At 40.4% G+C, this 16,331-nt stretch overlaps 1 protein-coding gene across 4 annotated transcripts in view; it reads right to left on the minus strand.

The window, feature by feature from the left end:
- The window catches only part of dscama (Down syndrome cell adhesion molecule a), a 113,671-nt gene that overhangs the window by 90,119 nt on the left and 7,221 nt on the right, over positions 1-16,331 (minus strand). The window lies entirely within an intron of this gene.

Genomic DNA, 16,331 nt, shown 5'->3' on the forward strand with positions numbered 1-16,331 from the left:
ATTTTGGGGTTTTGGACTTTTGGTTAAACAAAAAATGTAATTTGACAGTGGCAGATTGGGTTTTGGGAAGTTGTGAGAGTATTTTTTAAACTATATTTTGACTGTTAATAAGCTAATCGATTAATCAAGTAACCATATGATCTGCAGACTTATCAGCCCTACAGAACACCGGTGTTTCCACTATAGTTGCACACCAACGGGAACCCCAGCCAGTTCATTGTGTTTCCCCTATAGGCCGATTCATTTTGCAGCGCACCGCCATAAGTCAATGAACGAGGCAACTGTCTGGGGTTAGTTCATGTCTGTAACAGCAGGACAGTCGAGTGTTTTATCTAAACTGACTAAAGTCAGTTGAACAGGTAAAGTGAACATAATGTTGTCGGTAGACTAACGGTTACAAAAAGACTCGGTAGTAAATGGTGGTAAAGTAAGAGCTAACGGGTCCGGTGTTTTTGTGTCTTTAACGGCGCTGGACTGGAGAATATTCGATTAAAACAGATCAGTGTTGCTGTTCTGCCCTCATTGTTCTCTTTGAAGTTTGCTGGAAGTGATGTAATGTTTCATGTGGCGTGAGCATAAAAAATAGTTAAATAGTACAAATGCTATATTGTAAGGAAAAAAGGGAGTAACAGGCAAACCAGCTTAAGAAGTGACACATTTTCCTTTAAAAAAAAGTGCTGTGCGGAGGGTCCAATGCTTAATATTAACTAATCCATATTTAAAGGATTTAACTTTAAAGTGTTAAATACAACACCCATCCGCCAGGCTAAAGCAGTCAATCTAGGTAAACACACACACATATACACATCCACAATCCTTTTTTGCACCAACCGAAAAGCTCGAAGGGCAAACACAACCCAACAGAGTTCTCGGAAAGCCAGTGAGGTCTTGTTGTCAGTGGCCAGGGGTCATTTTCTATCAATAGAGGCATTTCTTGGTAAATGTATGTAGGAAAATATCATTATCATTCAAGCTTAAGTTATCATTCTAAACAAAAATAGTACATGTATGCAAGAAGTAGTTTCATGTGATAATGTTACAATAATGTTTACAAGATATTTTGGTGTTTCCAAGGTTTTTTGTCTCTTTTGTCTGTTTACACTCACAACCAAACGACCATACATTCTCTCCCGACAAACTAATTTGCATCTATGCTTTCATCAGAATTAAAAGCTGTCGTAGCTTCCGTTCCCTTCAAAAGGTTTCCTCTTGGATCTAAAAAGGTAATCTATCATTGTAACAGTTATATTGTTGCTGTAGTGTCAAACACTCACTGAGAATCAGTTTCCATAATTACAATTTGGACATTGGCAAAGAAATGACCCTAAAAGCTGGTATGCAGTCAATTTGTCATGTTCATCTACACAGTGTGCAGCAGAGGATGTTTCCAAGTCATCTTAACTAATAAAGCAAGTCAATGTAATGCGATGCACTTCCCCTGTACTAAGTTACTGTGCTGGATAAAAACTGACAATGCAACTCTGTGCTTTAATGGACAACCCACACTACTGGCACCACGCCAGGATATATAAACTGGCTGGATCCCAAGGGGTGGTGGGGGCTTTTTTAAAATATATTTCCTGTTGTTTGAGTTGTGGGGAAAATAAACAGTTATAGTAGTAGATAACTCCGGCCCCCTGTTAGTAGCATATTACTATTGAAGATTCTTTCTGTACTATTGTTGTAGTTAATATCTGTATCTGTCTTCAGGACAATCTTAAATGTCTCTACACTTTCATCTTTTCTTTACTTGCCTTTGGTCAGTTGTTTTGTATTATATTTTGTATTATTGTTTGTTATGTACTTTTTATTCATGTAATGTTATTGTATCTGTATTGAGGTAGATTTCAAATCATCTGCCTTTATTGGGAAGCACTTTGAATCAACTTCTGTTGTTTTAAATGTGCTTTATATATAAAGATAACTTGACTTTCTGATGGACAGATAACTAACTCATCAATCATTTCTGTATCGACTAACTAAATTAATAGCTTATCAATCATTATCTCTAAAGGTGCCAGTACATCCAACCACAATAGTGTTGTACCTATTGGTTTTAAGGAAAAAAGGCAAAAACAATCCATGGTAAACAATTAACCCTCGCCCCATTATTGTAAAACAACCATTACTATATTGCCTGTGCAAAATATCAATATTATTACCTTTTAAGAACCTGCATGTTATTCTCGTAGATTTTTCCACCAGTCCTATCACCAATACTAATTCATGAATGAATTGCTGAGATCTGAGGACCTTAACATAGACAGGATGTAGATGAGTTAGTAGACTGTATGTCAGTTCCACTTGCATTATAAAGATCAGCTCGACTGTCGAACAACCAGACTCTGGTAAATAACGTTGGGGTGCTTTCACAGCGGTCTGGCAATTCTATGGTTTATTAGTACGGTTAATCTCACAGCATGCTACTAGTAGCCTCTGAGCCAAGGTGCTAGCTGCCACTGAACTGAATGAATCGTGTCAAAGTGAATTGTTGACGCTGTGTCACGCACGACTTTACGAGGGGGACTGGAGGCCGCTGGTCTGTGTGCGCTCTGACATTACATTGTTGATTTGGGAGAAAAAAATTTTTATCTACCTGGACGGGTCTCAATCTTGCCCAAGCAGAACCTACGTATGGGAAACACTGCAATCATACTCATGGGCCCAAATGTAAAGCAGTGTCTACTATAGCACTGGCATCACTTAAGATATATTAGCTATTAGGCTGGTGAGTAAAATATTGTGGTTTAAAATATTAAATCTGACTGAGTTCTGTCTTTGTAAGGCCATACAAGGACAATGGTAGCCTGACAAGCCAGACCCACATCAAGATGTTGGGTCTGGGAACTAACCATTGGCAGGGCTCAATCCAAGAGGCGGGATAAATGGTTGTATTTCAAATTCCCTCTGCACGCCAATAGGATAGCGCTACAACCAACCAGAGCAATGCTAGTTGATAGATTAAACTTTTGCCGTACCCAGTCGGCAAAACTCTGAACACATCTTCCTTTTTTAAGAATGACTTCAGTGCCGTTCTTTGTTTTTTCTCAAAGAAAAGCTTAACTGCAAGTCTTCCAGAGTCGCAGCCAAAGCCGATTCCAAAGACCGCTGTTCGCCAGCAGCAGCAGCCATACACCCATCCACCGACTCTATGCACGATATGATTTGCCCGGCCAGAGTTTGGTTTTTCCTGCTAGCAAGCCAACGGAGAGTTGCTAGACCACCCTGGCTGCAAATTACATTTGCTGCTGCTAGGGTGCGTCTATATTTCTAGGCTAGGACAATGGCAGATTGGTACTGCAATGAAAAATTAGCAATGTGGCTAGTTGGAGGAATCACAATTTAGAAAGAGTTGAGTTTGATGTAGCTGAAATACTACAAATGATGGGTGGCCGAGCTGAAAAACTTCAGTATGTGTCATAGATAAACAATTGTTTTATTGAAATCATCTACATCTTAATTTTTTAAATGATCAATCCACAGTGAAAAAACAATGATACGGGTAAAAAAGAGGTAGGTCTACAGTATGAAGTTCCATGAACAGCCACTGCCAGTCACTACTGTAAATATTTCAGGCATTTCCACTGTATCTCCACAGTCTGTGCTCTGTCTAACGTGGGCTCTCCCCTCCTGTCGCCAGCCTGCCTGTGTGCGACAGCTGCCAATCCCCCTCCCCGGAGACCAGAGAACGTTTTAGCGCTTCATAAATTCCTAATGAGCGCGCTCAAATCACCGGCCACTTCCACCCACTGGTCGTTCAACCTGTTACGACAAACAAACACCGCGGAGTACACATGTTTCCGCACATTTCTAGCCGCACTCACTTCACACATGCAGTACTCTGAGGGCCAGGCCTGGAGGTGTTGAAAGACAAGCAGCTGTAGTAGTTTCTTATCCAAGAGGAGGTAAAAAAAATAAAGGTAGAGCCATGGCACACGTCAGTTATAGGGATTTTTTTTAATTGATTGCCAGTTGGGCCATGCTAAAACCTAAACATTAATTACCTCAAAACACTGATCGTTAGATGGGCGTATTGCTATCTTGAGGCAGCGGGAAGTGATCGCGCCATTGACCAACAAAAACCTGGTCTAAAGTCAATAGCGCAACATTTCATTGTTATTTTAACAGCAAATTAGTAAAATGTGCCTAGGCTTATGCACAGCACGCACATACTATGCTTTTTACACACACAGGGAAGCGCAGCAGCACACAAACATGCAAAAGATTACAAATAAAAATATTACGGTGCAAATCCTCCATCTTAATAGCAATGCGCCAAGGTCCAAACACGCCTGTCTTTTAAAGGGAATAGGAGATGATCTCTGATTGGTTTATTGCATGTTACGCCCCAAAACACACCTATGTATTAATGAAGACACTAAGTACAACCCTTTTGAACTATGCAGCCAGCGCACGGACCCTTTTTTCCGCTGTTAAACTAACAAAAATTGGATTTGGACACGCCCTAAACGCACCTGCGCAATGCGCTTCACGCCGTGCACTTAGATTTTTAAAATAGGGGCCTAAGTGTGAATGTATGATGTTGTATTTCTGTGTAAATATCCTGTTTTCAATCAATAAAATCAATCAATCATTTTTATTTGTCACATGAAATTGTAAGAGGTACAAATTCCAGTAAAATGCAGTCCAATCAGCTCCTTAAACTTGTGCATGATTCATAATAAAGCAGAATATGGTCGTCAGATCTGCAAAACAACAGTTTGCAGTTGACGCGCAGATTAATAACCTTCAGCTTTTATCGTTCTGTCATCACGTGGCTGAAATTAAATTTGACAGCTGCTATAAGATTACTAACTGGGCTACTCTTAAATAAATCATTCATCACCTTGGACGGTTCCTTTAAATTATGTTGGTTACTAAGCGTGGGTCCATACTGAGCATTAATCATCACATAGACTAATTACTTTTATCACTTTTTCTTATTTCCTCAAAATGATACATTTGATAAACGCACATTTTTAATGTACCTGCATACACAAAGAAAAACAGTGGGGAAAAAGCCAAAATTCAGAGAGACAAAGCAAAAAAAAGTCCAGTTTAATGGCTCACTACCCATAATGGTACATAAAGAACTTATCAAGGGTTAATTTACAGTCATGTAAACACACAGAGTAACAGCTTGTCAGTGGTTTTCTTAAGTAGGAAAATCTGCCATCAAGATGATCATAAAATCTCAGCATCTGTTATGATTAGCAGGGAGCTATACTGTGACATATTAGCTCTTTGTCATCTGCATTGAATTACATTACATGTCATTTAGCTGACGCTTTTATCCAAAGAGACTTCCAATTAAGTGCATTCACCCACTTTCAAAAAGAAAAACGATGAAGTAAGTCTTAACTGACTCTAAATAAAAGCAGTGTAACTGTGAATGGTGGAACCAGAAGAGAACGTTTTAACAGTGTGATGGTGGCTGCAGTAGTTGACACTAAACCAGGACAAACAGCAATCATGCAGCCTCTGGTCTGAGCGGGTTTGAAAGGTGACTGAGCGAAGAAGAGAGGCTGCCTCATGAACTCCTTTTGTCTGAATCCGCTTTGCACCAAGTCATGAAAAATTGAGACCCCCACCACCACCTCCACCTCCATTTCTGGGTGGCTGATTCCTTAAGATTAGAAAGCTTTGATGGAGGCAAAACCCTGCCAGATCCCAACAGTTCGGATAGATACCGTGGGAGTGCATTTATTTTTCAGCGCAGTGCCAAGGAAAACAGTGAGGGCGGGGTTTGAGAGGGGAGGCGGGAAAGCTGGAAAAGCACTCCCGACAGAGACACGCAGGCTGCTATTAACAGAGAGAGAGACTGTGAGAGAATGTAACGAAAAGGAAAAGCATAGGAGATGCAACGACAGAGGTCAAAAGTCCATCACAGGTGTTTCACACAGCCTCCTTCAAATGGTTACTTTCTTTGTACCTTGTTCCTCTTCTCTACTTTCATTTTTTCCAAGCTCTGTCTGTATTCCCTTCTAACCTCCATCTCTCCTTCACGCTCCTCCGACACTGTCGCTCACATTCTGACCTGCTCCACCTTTACACGAGGATGCAGGTGCAAAAACAAACCATGCATGTGAAGGCAGAGAGCCAGGGAGGAACTGCTGACTTATTTTGCTGATCTGTATTTATCATCCACTGGACCTTCATCAATCCCCTGCAACTGAAAAAAACAGCACAGTCTAAAATCTTGGGGTGAGAAAAAAAAAATCAATTCATGTAGGTATCGTGATTTTTTAGCGGCGATTTAAAAAATGATATATATATATATATATATATACACACCTAAATATTTTCTGCTTATGCGGTACAGACGGCGACTACATCATATCCGTTTCCAGCAAAACAGAGCAAAAGCAGAAAATGCAGAAAATCCATGTTATGTTCTTCTTTGAAGAAAAGAAAGAAAATCACAATACTCAGTAGTATTGAATCGTAATACTTCTAGAATCGCAATAAATGAAAATCGCAATACAAATCAAATCTGCACCCATGTATCGTGGGACAAAAGCATATCGTCCCAGCCCTGTAGGATAGGATACAGTAGGATACATATGGAGAATAACACAAACATGTTGCTGTTTCCTGGTTAAAGAGTAAAGAGCGCTGTTGGGTAAAGAGGTTTGATTTAATAACAAATCCTCCTTTATGACACGTTGGCCTATTTGGACCAGGGCTGCTCCCTCTTAGTCGTTTTGGTCTTAGTTGACTAAGATTACCTTTGTTGATTAGTTAGACAAGAAACAGTTAGACAATGAACACATCTCTGGTAAACACAAGATTTAAAGTGGGGCTTTTGCATGATTCTTTGTGGAGAGACTCAGTTTTACAGATCTGTCGATTAAATCAACTTGTTATCAACTTGCATTATGAGTATTAGGAGACTAAGAATGTCTTTAGTCGAGGACCCCCAAACTTGGACCTTGTGTTCAAAAATGCATTCAAATCAGTGTGGAAACTCCTTGCAGTTTATTTCCTTCAACTCTTCACTCAGACTAATAAAGCAGAAAAATGACATGACCAGAATTTGTATTTTGGGGGGGATATTATATGAATATTTAGTTGTAAATCAATAGCACAAGACAAACCAGCCCAATTTATCATAATTCTTGCTTGCTTGCAAGCAAAGGAGACAGTAAGTGGGTGGCTGTTGGCTGCCATCAAGTGTGTTTATGTACAGCACCATTACATAATAATCTCATTAACGGCTGTCATAAAATAATAAGATGTAACACATACAAATGCGCATCTCAGAGCTGTGTAACGCATTGTTTTTGCAGACTGAAGAGGCATATTTGAGCAAATCTATTGATAACACTGGGAACACAGGGGCAAGATCAAAACAAGAGCAGGCTGAATCTTGAAATGGGAGATGAAAGATTTATGTGGACCCTATCGATAGTCGATCAGCCGTCAGCCTGCTTGGCAGATTAAGGCTGCAGTCTGCAACGCTTTGGTCCACAAAGGGTTTCTGTCTCTGTTGATAATGCTGCTTTTCTGAATGAATTATCTTCTTAAGATGCTGCGACTGATAATTGAGTAGAACTAAAAACTATGATTGGGCTTTCCTGCCTTTTATTTAAAGTTCCTTCTCGTGTCCTGAGATTTTGGACAAAACAAGTTGTTGCATTCTTATCTTATATTTAATTCCTCAAATGTGCAAACTGTTCAAATCCTTAAAGTCATTCTATCTCAGTCTTCTTCCTTACACACCTACTATTACAATATTATGCTGAACCCCCGACGCACTCCCATGCTTACCACCCCCCACAACACACACACACACACATACACACACACAGTTTTCCAAGAGCCAAAACCACAAAGAGGAAAAAGTGATATCGTTCAATTATGAATCCCACACATGTATAATAGATGCGTTCTCTTATTTTTCCTGTGCTTTTGGTCTTAGCAGGGCTAAGAGGAGGGGCAGGTAAGGGGTGGCCTGTTGGGTTAGTGAAGTGGGTCCCTTCTTCTCCCAGAGTGAAATAATGCTTGGCACAGTCCTAGATGTCAGCACCTATTGGTGGCAGGGCCTGCTGAAGCCTCTAACCGTGGATCGCAGGTGACTCCCAATGCAATCGTCCCATTGTGGAGCCTCTGCTGCTGCATTTGGAGCTCAAGGGCACCAGACACGCTTCGGTCAAGGAGAGTGCATGCGGGCGTGTCGGAGGGATGTGAGGGGGGATGAGCGTTAATGTCTAGGAGCCCACAAACATGGAGGCTGACATGGGCTTGGTTGACAGGTGAGAGAGTGAGGAGTCAATGCAGGGAGTAATGTTGCTGCTTTAGCCTGCCGCCATTACAGAGAATGTTGTGAGAACAGGCACCAGTTGCAAAGATACTTAATACTATTCCTATTCCAGAAGAATGAACAAGCAAGCCTTTTATGCCCCAGTAAGACCCATGAACCACCACTCTGACAATGGCCATCAGTGGTAGCTTCCAAATCACAGAGGCAATTTATTTAAGTAAATGTCTGATCAATACAGGTCCCGCTAACACAACATAAATAGGCCTATGCATTAGCCTGTGCATTAGCGCACTGATGTGTCAGGGGCTTTTTGCTCAGCCTGTGTTTACCTCAGCCAAACACCATTAATCAACCTTAGATGAATGTGCTCGGGAGCCTCTTGTTGAAATGACAAAAAAAAACTCATTGATACATTGGTTGACTGCTTTGTTTTCTGCAACAACATTCTGATATTCACCCTTTCTCCTATGATTTTATCACATTGAATTAGCTAGTAGCCACAACATGTCTGCCCTGCACAATGCCGCTGATGTATATACACATTAGAGTCCAATTGGCTCTGAGCCACAGTGTGGCCTTCACCAGGTCAGAGATCTCTGTGGTTGCTACAGTGGGCACCAGGGCATCAAGACATTAGGGCAACTCCATTGGGCCAAACAAGCACTGAGCCACACTGACAGCTCATGGCAGGCGATGCAGGTAATTAAGGCAGAGCTCTGCAGAGAGCGCCTAGTTGAGGGGAGAGTGGGGGCTGGGGGATTGCAAAAAGGGGAGGGTTAGGGAGGGGTGGAGATGGGGTGGAGGACAGGACGGCCTCTTGATGACAGTGAGTAAGCATCCGAGCCCCCCTTCACCCCCACAACCTCCACCCCCTCCTCTCCTGGCCTAGGGGCTTACACAGTATTCGGTAAAGAGAAGCGGGCTCTGATCAGAGATGCACAGATCGGAGAACAGGGGTCCCCTCACTCTCCCAAATCACCGGCTCCCATTTTGCCCTCATGAATAATGTTGAGCGGTGCGCTTAGTGCCATGCAGCCGCTATGTAAAACCAATGATACCCTCCTCTGATGTCAACTCTCTGGAGGGCGAGACGAGAGTCACTGTGGAGTGGGTTAGTTGATGCATATGAACGCTCATTTACATGAGCGCCAGCAGGAGAGGAGGGAGTTCCCACGTAGTGGGTACTTTGAAGACCTTAATCTGTTAAATCACCAAGGTGGAAATGCACAAATACTACAAATTGACTGAGACAGAGGGAGAGAGAGAAACAAAAGCGAGGGAAATGACTAAGGAGTGAAGAGGAGAACCTCCTGTAAATAAGTAAACAATCTCTAGCTAGTGCCATTGAAGCTAATTTGCAAAGGCACATCAAGAGAAAGGAGGTAAAGCAACCATATGAAACATTTATAATGCTTCATTACGCTTCCTAAGTGACACAGCATTGAAATGGCAGGATGCTTCCGACAAAGCAACTTTTTATATTATTTCACATGAATATCAAAGTGTGAGTCAGAGCTTGATGTAGACTCTACTTCATCAAGCTCTGATTCACACTTTGATATTCTGGAGCCACAGAAGTTAGCTCACATTACAGGGCCAATTAAAACCTATAACATACATGTATGCCTGTCCTTTGTCATCTTCTGACATTAATCGAATCTGGGCCACAGCAACGGACTTAATGAAAACCATGCTAGGGGCACCGCGCTACTGATGGCAATTTTGGAATGCCGGTTGGTCAGTCCACCACTTTTGTCCAGACTGATATAACTCAACTATTGGATAGCTGCGATGGTGAACCTGATAATAAGTAGGGCTGGGATGATAACCTCTTCACCGCAACAACGCGGTGACATGACACTACCGCGGTGAAGACATCATCACCATTCACCACTTTTTATTTTAATTTTTTTCGGATTTCATTGATTTTCTGGTGAAAGTTACATGAGTGCATATGTTGTGTGATATGAAATATAAAAAAAAAACCACAATAATCATCGTTTAGTTATCATTATTGCCTATCTTCTCTCTTATGTTTATGTTTAAGGGGATTATATTTGGGTGATTTCTTTTGTGTGTCTGATTATTATTTATTATTTCTACTTGTGATATCCACGGATATTGTTCACTTGAATATATAATACACTGTAAGGAAGGGAAGGACTCAGCCAGACATTTCTCTGTTCTCAGCTGAGATGGACAGCATAGCTACGCAGTTTTTTACCACCATGCACTTTACACTGCATAAATTAGCCTAGTGATCAGAGTTTCTCTATGCAAATAGCTTAATCCCGACAAAACACCCCGTTTGAATTTCAGCCTGCATGCATGTTTTTGGAGCTTTAACATTGTTAAAACAGAGCAGCCTATATTGGTAGGGAGAGCAACAAGGTAGCGACCTGCACAGCGGCCCTGTCTCTCGGCTCAGCTGCTAGCCCGCTGCACTGCCGAGCCTCTGCTCCGGCTGTGTGTAGCACAGCCCTGCATGAAACACTTTTTTTTTTTTTTTTTAAATCTTGATTGACAATAGAGCTTTCTGAACCTTCTGTGAAAAAGGTCAAAGGAATGGAGACAAAGCAGCGTGACCGTAAATGACAGCGAAACGCAGTAAAGATTCAGACTGAGCTGAAAAGGAAAACTGTACTGCGACATGTCTTTCAGTTTATAACAGGTGTTTATTCTGTTTTGTAAAAAACTAGTTTGGTGCCTAAAATGCCAACAAAAAAATAAATAAAAATAGTTTGAACACAAAATGCCTTACTGAATCTTGTTTTTACACTTGGCTTTAAAAATGAGCCAGATATAAAATTTTAATTATTGAGCCTTAGATGTGCTGATTTTGCACCTTTTTTGAACTTTTAAACAGAGACAGGCTAGTTGTTTCCCATTGTTTCCACTGTTTCTGCTAAGCTAAGCTAAGCTAGCCAGCTGCTAGCGGAAGGTTCATATTTACAATACAGACAGGATGACATATCAATCCTCTCATATACAGTAACTCTCGAAAAGAAATTGAATTAGCGTATTTCCTGTATACTTTTCCTTTGGTTTTAGCATTTTTAAATGTTCCCTTCTGCGTTTATATAACTATAAATCACACTATTAAAAGAACAATGGCAACATTTTAGTTCTTGTCTTGTCATTGAACAAAGTGCAGGAGTACATTTTTAGTTAGAGCTGTTAGTTATTGACTTTCTTGTCTGAACGGTTCTACAGTACTTGACTCAAATTTGTATGTAATATAGCCATCGCAGCACAATATGCACTGTGCATGCTTTTAGAGAGTGGAAGAGAGGCATTATTTCTCTTTCAGTAAAATTCCTCCCACCTCTGCAACTATACTGTCAAGTGCAACTCTGACTGAGCTGACAGACAGAGAGAGGGAGAATGGCGGTGGATCTCAGGTGAGCCGAGAGGGAGGACATTAAACCCAGCAGGGAGGGATAAACCAAGAGATTAGCTGAAGGAGGAAGGCTGACAGCTTGAAGATCATCTACATTATACTACAGTACATTACAGGAGCCTATAGCCAACATCAACCTATCATATAGAATAATTCTAATATTAAATACAAATCTGAGCAGAGTTTCTCCTGGGAGAGTTGTAACAGTGCAGCAGAGCACAAACTGAAGAGAAACCTATTGAATTAGCCCACTCTTCTAATGTGCACTTGTATAAACAACTCTGTAAGTTCCTAATGACTAATCAGTTTTTTCTTAAATTGTTATTTTTTTATGAATAAATTTGACTTGATTTGACATATGACTGAAGGCAAGTGGTGACTAACATGTTGACATGAATGACTGAGAGCTAAAATGCAACATGGGTGGTGAGCAAACCACGGGCCAAGAATGTGAATGAGAAATGTTCAATGGAGTTCAGGCAGCACTGATATGTTTAGCCAGTCTGTTTAGTTTGACTCGTTTTTCGATGAAAACTGTCCATTTAGCGCTCAGGTGATGTGTTCATGTCCGCCAGATGTGGGTCCATTTAGACAGACAGACAGAGAACATTTTGGAGAGGATTAACTGGGAACTGAAGAGGCATTTCTTGCATTTAATGAAATCCAAAACAGACCAAGAGAAAGCAATGCTCTCATATTTCTGTCCGATCAGTGCACTTGCACCATGCAAGGCACCTCTCCACCATCACAAGTGTGTGGGATATGAAAACTCTGCTTATATAACAAACATACATATAGCAGCTTCTTTGGGCCTTGTTTGAGGCTGTGAGCCATTAATCCATGCTGGAGAAGCAGTGAGATGCTGTACTCATAAATGAATCACTTGGATAAGAATTTGCCATTCTAGAATACATTATCACTACGGCGGTAGCCGACTAAATTCTTTCAGTAGTGCAAAAATGCAAATATTCTAACAAAAAAATGTGTTCATCATTTCTATTTTGCAGTTTTGCAGTCTAGCACCACTACCTGAAACATGTGATGTTTATGCAAACTTTAGCACTGAGTTACACATTTTGGATGACACATTTTTGCATGCAAGAGTGTGAGTGTTGCCCTTGTATTACTTACATTGATTTCTTTACATCCAAATATAGGTGAGTGTCCTGACGTAACGTCTGTTAGGATTTGACACTATAAATTTAATTTAATTTATCGCCCAGCTCTACCTACATCTTAATCACAGTGGTGTTAATTTTGCATTGCATTAGCAAGTTACTACATAAGAATATATCTACTGTATATAAATCTCAATAAAAGATAGGAGACATTGTTGAATGCTTTTATTCCTTTGGCTCTGTAATAGGCTGCAGTGGGAATTGCCGTGTTGTTCTGCATCATCTCGAGGTGGTGAAAATAAAAGCCATTTGCAGGAGGGAAACAAAGAGGCGAAATAAGCAGTTGACAGTGGAGGGCAAATCAAAGTCCTGGGGTTAAATGGGATTGTGGGTCAGATGACTAGACACCGTTGCCTTTCCGCCCATAGCCATCCCCCCCTACAACACTCGCTCCCTCCATCCCTGCCTCCCCTCCTCTCAACAGCCCTCCATTTCCCTCAAAGGCAGGAGTTTTTCATCTTCAGTAACCCCATTGCAGGGGAGAGTCCTCTCTTATTGCTACAACGCAAACACATAGTCAGCCAATCTATTACATATGTGAATCTGTGTCTGTTTCTTTTTTATAAGAAATCTTGAAGATTTTTCTTGAACCTAATTTACCTTCAATCAAGACAAAAGCAAATCTGAAATCACAGAATAGTCATAATAGAAATACACCTTGGGATGCCAGAGTGGCATTGAATGCTATAGTGGGCATTCATAATAGGGCCCTCATTATTTAGTCCTACAGGAGCCTGTCTATACAGCCCTATTATAAATCACCCTGATGGATACACGGTCAATTGAGAGTTACAGAGAAAGGCAATGGTGAGAAAATGGCAGCGCTCTGCATTAGAGCTGCACTCAATCTACACACAGACGAGAGGGATCCTTTATTAATCATCATGTTTTTCTTTGATTACTAGATCGTACATCAAAAACTGTGTTCATAACTACCTCCCAATGTCGCCATGCATACATCTCTCCCTGTCCTATAACTGGATTGTGTGTCTCAGACAGCCTGCCTGGTGACAGGGGGGCTCTGCCAACACTGCCAGGCAGCAAAATACACATCAACGCATTCAGAGCGTTTAGTGCCCAGGATTAATCAAATTATAATTTAATCATCTGATCAAACAGCAATTAGCATAATCACTTCTGGGGAAGGCCTGATAGAGAGGAGACTGGAGCGGAATGGAGCTGGGGGCTAGCAACACTTTAATGAAACATTTGCCATAATGTTTGAAAATGTTCCACATCTCGGGCTACAGGAACAGAGCTGGATTTTGAATGCTAATCAGCGCGGTTTGGTTATGCCTAATGAATACGTCCAGTAGTCAGCCACAGGGGAGGAAATTGCCAGTGAGGCCCTGATTCTATAATTGATTGTTGGTAAAGTTTTTTGTAGTTTAATATTCAGCTTTTCTTAACAAAATATTAATTGTACTAATTGTACTGTAACTGTTTATGTTTTATTATTGGATACAGTATATCTATACAGTATATATATTTGGACTCTAACAAATCACATTATATGCGTGTATGTCTATGACTTAAGCAATGTCAGTATCTTATGAACAGGGAATACAGTGAAGAAATAGGTTATTATATTAGTGGCATTATTGTCCTTATGAATTCTGTTTTACACATTAGAACTAATTTACAAAATACCACACAAATAACCACAAGATTTACAGTATGTGTTGTTTAAGCCCCTTGAATACTACAGTATATTTTACACTTTTACATGTTCAATCTTTAAAAAATGTTAAGATAATTATTGCTGAGTGAGTAGTAATCATGGCAATGCAAAACAACCGTTTCTTTTGTACATCTCAAAAGACAGATGTCGGAGGGATTTAAAATGTTTCACAAGTACACCGACCCTCTGTTAAAGGCCAAAACGTTTGGACCTTGGAAGTGATATGAAACTATACAGTATAAACAGAAGATGGTGAGAAACACTTAACTGTGAGATATACAAATGTCTCTATTGTATATTACTGATATATCATTATTGTAGTTAAAGGACTGTTGAATTGTCACAGGTTTTTATGCAGTGCAATATTGCACATGCTCACATAGCACCATCTTACTCTACATCTAGTTTAAAGCTGTTTTGGTTGTACTTGAACATTGAGAGAAGGGATGGGGTCTCTGTGTCAGTACTTTACTCACATCCCTCTCTTCTTAGAGATACACAGAATGGACATTTTTCACAGCAGACATTTTGGACTTGTCATAGTAGGAAAAGCACAGCTGAAATTGATAACCTTAACGATGGCTCAGTTCCATCAAGCGTCCCAGTAAGTTATTTCAGTGAGTCAGCATGCACAATACCAGGACCTCTCCTAAGTGGAATGCAGCCATCATTAATGCTTTTGAATACACCTGTGTTTTTCCTAGTATGACATGTCAACATGTCTGCCGTGAAAAAGGTCTATTAGTAATACAATTGGACACAAATTGGGCTGATCTCTCTGTGCATGCAGACAGGAGTCTGGACATGAAGAGACCCCAACAGGGCGAGTCTCTGTTTGGCAACACTTGTGACCAACATTTTCTTCTAAGGATAACATTCACAATGCAACTACAGTGTTTTGTATTAGAAAAAACACATTTTGGAGACAATGCAACATCCCCTTATCAACAAATGAGTCCAAATATTAACATTGAACATGTGCAAAAGGTCCACTGGCAACATATTTAGCAGCTATCTTCAATGTAAACACAATCAAGATACACAAAAGGTTCAATATCAACATTTGCTGATGCACCAACGTTTCTCAAATTTTGATTCCAAGAAAGTCAGCTCAGGGCATCTAAAGCGTGATAAGGGTTTAGGCAACTAAAAAGATTTTACCAGATCAAGGAAAAAATGTTGCTGGTTAAATATGTAAATGTCAATGCAAGACTCAACACAAACCCTGATCTGCGGAGGAAGATCAAGTGCTGTTTGCCCATTCTGCAGCGCTTTATGAATGTCACCCTGCTTCTGACTAAACACTGCCAGTAAACATAAATTATTTTTGCCAATTGGTTGGGTATGACCATTATTATATTCATGTATTTATATCTGACAACAGCAGATAAGCAGACCTCTGTTCTAACTTCACTTAACAGAACAAAGCTCTGTGCATGTCTAGCTTTATAATGGCTGCGTTTCTCATGATCTCAAAAGGGACCATGACTGCAACAGGGTCTATAATGATAAAGGCTGTACAACAGATATTACATGTATTCAGAGGTTCCTCTGCTATTGAATAGTTGCAGTGGGTGACTTTAGCTGAGCTCGAGCAGCCAACCAGTCTAAAAAATGTCCATGCTTGGGTCTGTGTAGATAATGTCATAATCTGCTGTTTGTCGTAATGACAAGATGTTGAATATGACAAGAATAACTAGCCTGTTGGTATCTTCATCTTTCATGTTCATAGAATATATAAAAGAAGTAGAAAAACCATCCCGGTCTTAAAAGTGAAGCCAATGCAGAATTGCCTTAAATCTGCATTCT

The sequence above is a fragment of the Perca fluviatilis genome, chromosome 16 (genome assembly GCF_010015445.1).
Source record: "Perca fluviatilis chromosome 16, GENO_Pfluv_1.0, whole genome shotgun sequence".
In the NCBI taxonomy this organism is placed as follows: domain Eukaryota; kingdom Metazoa; phylum Chordata; class Actinopteri; order Perciformes; family Percidae; genus Perca; species Perca fluviatilis.